This window comes from Triticum dicoccoides, chromosome 5B (genome assembly GCF_002162155.2).
Source record: "Triticum dicoccoides isolate Atlit2015 ecotype Zavitan chromosome 5B, WEW_v2.0, whole genome shotgun sequence".
NCBI classification, from domain to species: domain Eukaryota; kingdom Viridiplantae; phylum Streptophyta; class Magnoliopsida; order Poales; family Poaceae; genus Triticum; species Triticum dicoccoides.
The window spans coordinates 502,532,898-502,543,169 of NC_041389.1; the positions used below are offsets into that span (position 1 = coordinate 502,532,898).

Below are 10,272 nucleotides of genomic sequence, written 5' to 3' on the forward strand. Positions count from 1 at the left end.
TTTCCCGGTACAACCGTTTTCCACAGAAACTTCCATGATTGTTGCTCGGCATTTGAGCTCGAGGAACCCGCCTCCTCATGCAGCCATGCTTCGCGCCTCAGCTTGGTTGCCACCAGCATGTTATATGCTGTTTTAACAGAAAAGTTACCATGACGCTTGAAGTGCCAGCTCAGAAATCAGCCTGGTTGCGTGTGCATAGAGGAATAGATAATATGATCTCAGCATCCATGTGCATAAAAACTTGCTGAACTAGCTACCGATTCCATGTTGCCGATGTAGCATCTATGAGGTCAGCCACCGTCTCCGGAGGATCTGCGACACGACATCCATACGGTCTCAGCATTTCATCTCGGGGGATCCAGTTATCTTCCCATATACATGTTGTCTGACCATTGCCAAAGCCCTTAATGATTCCCTGTTTCAGGATATCGCGGCCCTCCACAATAGCTCTCCATATTTGACTCGGATTTCCTCCTAGGTTTGCCTCCAATATGCTACTGCTGGGGTACTAGACACTTTTTAGGAGTCTAGCACTTAACGAGTCAGGGTGTTGGAGGAGGCGCCATGCCTGCTTTGCTAACATCGCCAAATTGAATAATTCAAAATCTTTGAAACCAAGACCACCCATGGATTTTGGTTGTGTCATTGCTTCCCATGAGACCCAATGTGGTTTCCGTTTACCTTCCTTGCTCCCCCACCAAAACTTTCGAATAAGCAAATTCAAGTGTTGGCAAAAACCTCGGGGTAGCTTAAAACAAGACATGGAGAAAAAAGGTACAGCCTGGGCCACTGATTTGACAAGCACCTTCTTTCCTGCCGTGGATAACGTCATCTCAATCCATCCTTGTACCTTGCTCCAGAGGCGATCTTTCAAGTATTTAAAAGCCCCATTTTTAGAGCTACCCACATCTGAAGGTATACCGAGGTATTTCTCGTTCAGAGTCTCATTGGGCACATTAAGCACACTTTTAATGTCATGCCGTACACTATCTGGCACACCCTTGCTGAAATATATCGATAATTTTGCATAGTTCACACGCTGCCCCGTTGCCTGACTATAGATGTCCATCACCTGGTTGACCTCAGTAGCACCCACACTGTTTACCTTAAGGAACAGCAGGCTTTCATCAGCAAATAGGAGATGGTTTACTCGTGGCGCCATAGGTGCAACTTGTAAACCTTCAAGATTGGATGACGTCTCACTTCTAGATTTAAGGAGGCACGAAAGGCCCTCTGCTGCCAATAAGAACAAGTATGGAGATATTGGGTCTCCCTGTCTGATTCCTCGTGATGGTTTAAATTGCTCACGTCTCTTGCCATTGAACATGACTGAAAAATTAACTGTCGTCACCATGTTCATAACTATGTTGACCCAGTTTTCACTGAAACCCAGCTTTAACATAATGGCCTGAAGGTACGGCCACTCCACTCTATCGTAGGCTTTCATCATGTCAAATTTCAGTGCACACGCTTGGTGCTTTTTTGCTATTCCATATAAATAAAGGATTGTCACTCTTTATGTCTACAACACAATGTGCTCGTGGGATAAAACGGACGAAGCTAGTGCGGCCCATTTACAACATGTTACTCTTTTTTTCATTTTGTGAAGTTTGTAAATGGATTTAAATGATAACTATAAATAATAAATGATATACATATAATTGTAAATCAGTATTGGAGGAATTGCAGTCTGATGGTACAGTACGGTCATATTTATTTTTCCATACATATATTGATTTAAAATGTATAATTACTTTTTAGAAAACACAAAACATTTATTAAAAACATATGAACACTTCTAAAATAACATAATATTTTTATTGCCTGGACACTTTTATATGCTGTACTCATTCCAAGGGATGCATATTTTATTGAAAACAGCTTCAATTTATTTAAATATAAATATATATAGAAATTGATTTAAAATACTGAATTAATATGGAAACAGTTTCTAAAATTAGTTAACATTTTTTATTCATAATTTATTTTTTCGATTTTTATGAATTTAATAGGTGACCATTTTATGAAATTATATGAAATTTTAATAATGTGATTTACTTTATTTATATGGATATTACTTAGAATTTTAATTCAAATATTTTATGTATTTTCTAAAAAAACTAACATGTTGAAAATGCGCTGCACTAACTGAATTTCGTTTTAGCCCATGAGCGCGTTCTGCTATAGGCGTAATACGTGACAATTCTTGGTAAACATGTAATTATAATTGTTGGTGTGGCTGCTCTGCTCGTTCGTTGAACTAAGGTTGCATGTTCGAATTTCAGCGGCTGCATACATTTTTTTATTTTTTAAAATTTATGTTGTCTAAGTGAAGATATATAAAAGTTGTCTAAGTGGGTTGAATGCCCACCGCGTCATCTTTGTTGGGGCCTTTTCCGTGGAAGAAATAAACAAACTGAGGTGTTTATTGTCAGGGGCTTTTCTATGAAAAAAACCCGAGGTGATTTCGCAAAAAAAAAAACATTGTATTGTCACTGAAAACGGGCCCCACACCACGTTGGCATGCGTCGTCAGCGGCGCTGCCTAGCACCGTATTTGCACGCTCGAGTCAAGTTTTTGAACCACTTCGATGTACCCCAAGTTCTAGCACTAAAATAACCGTTTATGCCAAATACTAGCATCACCTGTGTAATTACTCGCATATAAATCTGTCCAGCCCAAAGTAAGCAATTTTGGGCCATAACATGGTATGAGTTCCTGTGACATGCCAGTATTTCAGGTACGGCAGTTTATGCAACCCATCTCAGCCGTTTCTGTTCCCCTCTGTAGCGTAATTTCTCACTTCCTCCCTCTAGTCCATTATCGATTGGAAAATATTGGGAGACGGTGCGCCGGCCCAACTTTCCGCCGGCTAGCGTGCCACGAAACAACCACTCCGCGCGAGACGCGTGTAGATGGTGGGTCCTGTACAACTATTCCTCTTTTTCTTTCACCTTCAGCCATCGCGACTTTGCTCCTCCACAGCCTCCCCCACGCTGCTCGCAACCTCTAGAAACTCTCTCACCTGGCGTGCGACGCCGCCCAACGTCGCATCTCCTTCGTGGCCGCCGAGCCCCTCTCCCATCCATCCTCCTCAATTCACATCCCGGCTAGCTCCCCGCAGCCATGGCCGCCTGCAACCCTTGGGATCTCAACAATGGCCTCCGCCCAACAACGGCTCAAGTCCCCGTCGGCGAAGCTACGGGAACCATCTATCAGGGTGCTGCAAAACGGAGCTGAAAGCCCGCAACCACGGGCACACGCTGGACGACGAGGACGGGGCGACGCTGCTTGTAGCAAAAAAAAAAAAACTAACATCGCAGTTTTTGCTACATGCTTCAACCGGTATAGCATTTTGCTACAACCGGCATCGCATTTTGCTACAACTGGTGTCACGTTTTGCTACAACATACAACCGTCGTTGCGGTTTTGCTACAACCAGCATCGCTTTTTGCTACAACCGTCATCACATTTTGCTACATCCATCACGGGTGAGCTGCGACCCGCGACGGCGGGGACAACTTTTGCTGCAGCCGACTTAGGTTTTTGCTATATCCGGCAACGGCTTTTGCTACACCCATTCATTCTTAGACGCAAATGCTGCTACTTGCAACAGATAGCAACAACCGGCAATGATGGTCATGACTTTTTTGCTGCAACCGTTGTCTCCATTTGCTACGACCGAGCAATAGAAAGCTGCAACGGGCGCCATGGGAGCTGTAGCTGATGTCGAGCTGCAACCGGTGGCAACCAGAGCTGCATCCAGCGGAGTTGCAACCGGCGTGAACCAGAGTTGCATCCAGCGGAGTTGCAACCGGTGACTGGCGTTGCCGGAGCTGCGACCATCACGAGCGAGAGGGAGCTGCAACCCACGGGTGAAAGTTTGCTGCATGCGTGAATTCGAGAGGAGCATGAGAGAAGACGACGGCGACCGGTGGTGAGTGCGGCATCCAGCAGTGCGTGCGGGGTGGCAGAGGAAGGTGGTCCAGGTGAGGGGGTGGTGGCCGGCAACCGGGAGGACGTCCAGGCGACAGGGGAGATGGGTGAAGTTAATGCACGCAGATCGGATGGCTGAACTGTTGGACCGTCGCGCCGGCCTTATCGTTCGCGATCATCCAATATTCCTCGTCCCTTTCGCCGAAGAGAAGAGAAGAACAGACTTCCAAAAATGCTCCAGCCAAGCGAAACAGCAGCGGCGCAAACATATCAACCATTTATTTCATCATCATCAAATGAGTGCCCACGCAACGCGCAATGCGCAAAGCTCTGTACAGTAGCGCGCACAGTTCATTCCATGTCCATCAGTTGGAGCTGGAGCCATACTTGGCGACGAACTCGGCGATGTTCCGGTCCGAGCTGCCGCCCTCCCTGCTGGCCGCCCGGGCCTTCTCCGCCCACGCGGCGGTGTTCCTCCTGTACTCGCCGCTCCGCTCGCCGGCCATCACCGCCTCGATCCCGCCGGCCACCTCCCCCCGCCGCGCGAGCCCGTCCGCGGCGGCGGGCCGCACGCGCACGCCGGCCCGCCACACGGCCTCCACGTACTTGGCGTTCATCGTCTGGTCCGTCCACTGCGGCAGCGCCACCATCGGCACGCCGGCCACCAGCGCCTCCGACGTCGAGTTCCACCCGCAGTGCGTCAGGAAGCACCCCACGGTCGGGTGCGCCAGCACCTCCAGCTGCGGGCACCACGACACCACCATCCCGCCGCGCGCCGCGACGGCGTCGCCGTAGCCGGCGGGCAGCTTGTGGGCCTCCGACTCGCGGACGGCCCAGAGGAAGGGGCGGCCGGCGTCCAGGAGGCCGTGCGCGACCTCGCGCATCTCCGCCGGGTCCAGGTTGGACAGGCTGCCGAAGGAGGCGAACACCACGGAGCGTGCGGGTGGGTCGACAGCCAGGACACGCAGGGCGCGGCCGTGAGCTCGAAGAGGTGGAAGCCGTACTTGGTGTCCGACGGCATGCGGTCGTCGCACACGTACGACGCCGGCACCGTCGGCCCGATCGTCTTGGCGCGCCACGCCGACGCCATGTACGCCGCCTCCTGCACACGCAGTCAGTTCCACGTTACTGTCAGCGCTCCTCTCCTCGGCAGAAAATTATTCGAACGATTTCGAATTTAATACTGCTTGCTGACGTTCGAGCATCCAGATAAGATAGCAACTAATATTTTCATATTAAAATAGGACGAATGTATGAGTGGAACAGTGCAAGATTTGTTTCTGACGATCGAAGCTTTTGTTGCATCAGCTAGAGACTGATCGAGTTGAGAGCTCACCTCGGGCTCGAGCTCGTAGAAAGAGTTGACGAGCACGTCGTCGGCCAGCTCCAGCCCCTTGAACTGGCTCATCACCATCTCGAAGTAGCCCGGGTAGGGGCCGGGCCCGACCTTGAGGAACCACGGCAAGCCCTCTGGCTCGAGCGCCGGCAGCCCAGGCAGGCCGACGACGGTGGATCCAGCCTCCACCGGCACGCCGACCCGCTCGCACCACACGTGGCCGTAGACCACGTTGACGGCGCACGGCTGGGTGAAGAAGGCGACGGCGGCGGCGCCGTGCCGCTGCGCCACGCCGCGCGCCCACGGCAGGAACGCGTCGTAGACCACCGCCCGGACGGGGCGCCCCGCCGCGGCCTCGGCGTCCAGGAGCTCCCCGAGCGTCTCCGACCCCGCGGCCTCCAGGAGCCCCAGGTAGGCCGTGACGTCGTTGCACTCGCCGAACCCGCCGGCGTCGCAGCCGTCCGAGACGGCCGCGAGGCGGACCGCGCCCACCGCGGCGGCGTCGGGCTTGCAGGTGGCGAGGATGTAGCGGGAGACGGCGAGCGTGGGGCGCAGGCCGTGGTGCGCGAGGCGCTTGGCGAACTGCAGCATTGGGTGACGTGGCCCTGGCTCGGGTACGGCAGGAGCAGCACGTGCCCCCCGCCCCTGCCGTCGGCGCCAACGACAGCTGCTTGCGCGTCCTCGCCGTGAGAAGCCATGGCTACTTACTCAGCTAAGCTAGCTGCACGTTGCTGTCTGTGTGCCTTATCAGAGGCTCAGAGGAGAGCGATACGGCGAGTATAACAAACGGCGAGAGTGACACGGAATGAAAGGATCAGCAGCTAGCTGCACGACACTACTTGGGTTGAACTTTGGGGAAGCAAGCCTCGTGCCGCAGCTGCGCGCACGACGGGCCGGGCGAGCCGCCGGAGTACGCGCGCCGCGAGGCCCCTGATTGATCGCACGTCCGCGTCGTGCGGGTCGTCGGCGCGCGGCACGCGCTGGAGTTTTCTTTTGGCCGCGGGCGGTTGCTTCTGATGGCGCGCCGGATCACTGGCGACGCCTGCTAGCAGGCGATTGGTTGTCTGAACTTGTGATGTGGGAGTGCGCTGACCACCGAGCTAGGGGCCGTGGTGATATGGAAAGGCAGGAAGAGAAGATCGGGCAGCGCTATAACAAACTCTCAGAGTCTCAGTCCATATATATTCACGAGATCTTAAGGAGAAATCTGTGTAAAATAATGTTTAATTATTTGTTTCTTCTTTTTATTGTTGGAGCCATGGGATCGACTAGGCTAGGGTTTTGGAGTAGATCGAACTATCTGTAGTCTGTCTATGATCTGTTTGTGTGTATACCTTAGCGTTCCGGCCATCGCTGGTTCGTCGATGAAGGTCTGCGCACGGGCAGCAACGGTCGGTGTAGGGGTCGACGATGAAGTGCGGCATGGAGCTTCCCATCGCTCTCCGGCTTTCCTCGACCGGTGAGTTTAGGGAGGTGGGCGACGGTTCTGTTTTGGCGTACGTGCCCTAGTGGCCCCCACCTCCCTCTTATAGCCGACGCCACAGGGGCCCACAACCCAGTTGGGTTGGGCTCCCCTGACCAGGGAGCGAGTCAAGGGTCCAATGGGCCTTTGGGCCCATTGGTGGAGAGACCAATACTAACATTCTCCCCCTTGATCTCATCTTTCAAATTTATAACTTTGTACTTTGAAATAACTCTTTTCAAAGTACTCATTTCATCACAGATTAATGCGTATGAGCTGCCCTATCGTCACGGTCAATCGCCGATGGACTTGACAGCTACAACACACCTCTGTTTTGGCATATATACATTAACTTTTGGGCCCTTTATTGTCCGGAAAACATAGACTATACCATAAACCCATGTCGAGTGTGTGTTCTCTGAATGCACTGGGCGGTAAGCCTTTATTAAGCAGATCTGCAAATACTTGTCTGTTGCTTTCATGCTCCAAGCATTTCAACATAATCCCAGACTTTCTCCTCAACAACGTATAACTTTGTGTCAATGTGTTTGGCACCACACTTGACTCGTTGTCATAGGAGCGAATTACCTAAAGGTTATTGTTGTTGTCAATCATTATGAACTCCGGGTACATGTTTCTTTAACCTTTTTGCCTGTCCCTTAGCATCATATCATGTTGTACATTATCTTTACACCATGTCAATGATAATTGATTCATTCTTTAGAGTTTTTCCACACAAAAACTCCAAGTGTGAAAGTCAGCGACAATTGTGGATTTCGCTGTATATTTCACAAGTTCTATCTCTGTATTCACAACCTTTTGAGAGCGCTTGCTCCTTTTAGCATGATGCCGATATTTTTGACTCCATTCCAGTGATCTATATCTGGACTGAACATTATCAAAACAACCCGGTTACGTGAACTGTGTCACAGTAATGTTATACTTTTGCATTCATTAAGCTTCAAACAGCTGAATCATATGGTACCATCTTCATTTGGTCTATTTCGTATTGACTTTTGGAACACTAAAGTTCCCAAAATCATTACCCTTTACTATAAGAACAGGCGTAGGTTTTCTCGCATGCATACTTTAGAAACTTTCCTTAGCATGCCCATGCGACACTCCTAATACCCCTTTTTATTCTTTTCTCGGTGAATCTCGATCCTTATAACGAGAAACATTCTACCAAAAACATTCTTTTGAACTTTGAGGACAAGAACTTCTTTTCCTCCTGCAGTCGAATTAACATCACTATTAACAAGTAGAATGTTATCCGCATGTACAAGATTTAGGAAATGAAACTGACATTCTATAACTTTATACGAACACAATTGTTCTCTCATTTTTTTAATCCAAAACAACATTTGATTGCTTTAGTCCATAAAAGACTTCTTCAGGCAGTATCCCCTGTGTTCTTTGCTTTCATCTGATGTAACTCAGATCATGATGTCGCTCATGATGTGCCACTAACACTCATTGTAATTTATTCATTCTCTTTGCACAAAATGTTTCGATTTAAGTCACGTTTTACATCTTTACATATTTCCTTTGGAGTCACATTGTCCTTGTAGACTCTTTACAGCCTACTGTTTTGGCTCCATTAAAAATTACTCATGAGTCCCAAACATCGTAGGGATTCACCAATTTCATTTCATCACCTCATAGTCTCTTATCATTTAGATAAGCAGACACTTCTCAAAATCTCGATTGAGCTTTAAATGAGTTGGGATCAACCTCTAATTTTCATTTCTCTAACATAGACTTTATAGTCATCAGACATATCTGATTTCTCATTCAGGTACTGGTACTTCTTTCATATGGGGATGTTGTTGCTCTGTCATTGCCAAGCAACAATTAATTCTATAGTCTTTCATTGCCAAGAAGCAATAGGTTTTACAGGGACCTTTATCACAAGATCCATGTTTACTCATTCCTCCTTTATAGAGCTAACAACAGGTGTTGTATAGGTCATACGACATGCTCCCCCAGATACAATCTATTCGAGTCTTAGGTATCTTCATACCATGCTCCCCCAAATTACTCCATCTTCACTAAGAATGGCGTATCTTTAAACTTTATTATTTGGGTTTATTCTGTTAAAACTTTCTTCTTTATGGCACTTTAAGCACCGTCTTAGTATTCCTTAGTATGCTTTCGAAACTGTAAAAGATCCAGGAATACAACTATTTCTTTTCTTTAGGGGTATTATTATGATCGTCGTACTCCCCCAGACGGTCACATTCTTCAGTAATGAATATTTCAAATTTCTTTCTCCCCCTTGAAATGTGGCAAGAAATTTTCTGCCACAATTTTGAAAAATCGTTCACAACTCTTGTGAATTGAGGAAACTTTGAGTATCTACTTTATTTATCAGATTACTTCATATGTAATGAAGTTATCTGTTAACTGGTATGGGAGTACTTTTTCCTTATGCCATTTCAAAAACTCAACAGAGTTCTTTATCATTAGTACTTTTGCAAGTCACACTTGCATATCATTATGATTTTTAGGTTCATCTGTAACTTTGATTCTCTTTGAATTTATTGAGTGCTTAATGACCATTACATATAAGATGTATGGTCGATACTAGGAAAGCATAATAGCTACTCCATACTTTTCTCCCAGAGTGGGACACATTGAAAGCACATGAGTCATCATGTCTTTCTCCTGTCATATAGGATAAGTCTGAGAAAATTTCTGCCGCCATATGGCTTACACACGGATTTTCCCAGACTTTTCCTGCCATGCGGGTTTTATCATAATCATCTTTTCCCGCCATGCGGGTAATTCCCTATAAGGGACATAAATGCCAGAATTGGCTCTTTTGACTGCATATTTAATCATCAAATTTAGGAATAAATCCGAATGCTCTTTACACATATGCTTGATCCAATGTTGGTCAAATTAAACACACATGTTGCTTGTTTCAACTCAAATCATGTTGACTGAAAAATCTTCTTCATAGAAAGTACATGAAAGACATTCGTCAACCAAGACTCTCAATGATCTATCTCTTTTCTTTTGAGGCCATTCTTTAGAGAGAACATACTCCCTCATGTTATGACCTTTCTTGGTCATCTTTCGGGTCACAAGTACCCAGCCATTCATGTTCACGAATGAAAGCATGGAAAACTTTTAGTCTGAGAAAACTTAGCAAATAATCAACAATAATGAGCATAAAAAAATAACCCTATGTTAGTCTGGTTAAAAAAATAGGCATATTAAACTTTTAAAACGTTCTTTTATATTCTAAATCACCATTGGGCAGAATTAGAATAAAACATCATCCTTCTACATCAATTCCATATCACCGTTGGGCAGAAATGGAAATAATGCATATAACTCATAAACAATGTGATGATAGTATAAACTTTATTTCATAGCTAGTGTGTCTATTAAACAACTTTGCTAAGAAATAATCATCATTATCAACTTTATTGCAGCGGAAAACTAGCAATATACATTTCTCAATCTGGATCAAATTCTCCGAAAATTGGTCATTGGTACAAAATTTATCAGAGATTTGAATTTTTAACTC

The 10,272-nt window shown here is 47.1% G+C and overlaps 1 pseudogene; it reads right to left on the reverse strand.

The window, feature by feature from the left end:
• Nucleotides 1-3,859: 3,859 nt before the first annotated feature.
• Nucleotides 3,860-5,970, reverse strand: LOC119305898 (annotated as a pseudogene).
• Between the last annotated feature and the right edge of the window lie 4,302 nt (nucleotides 5,971-10,272).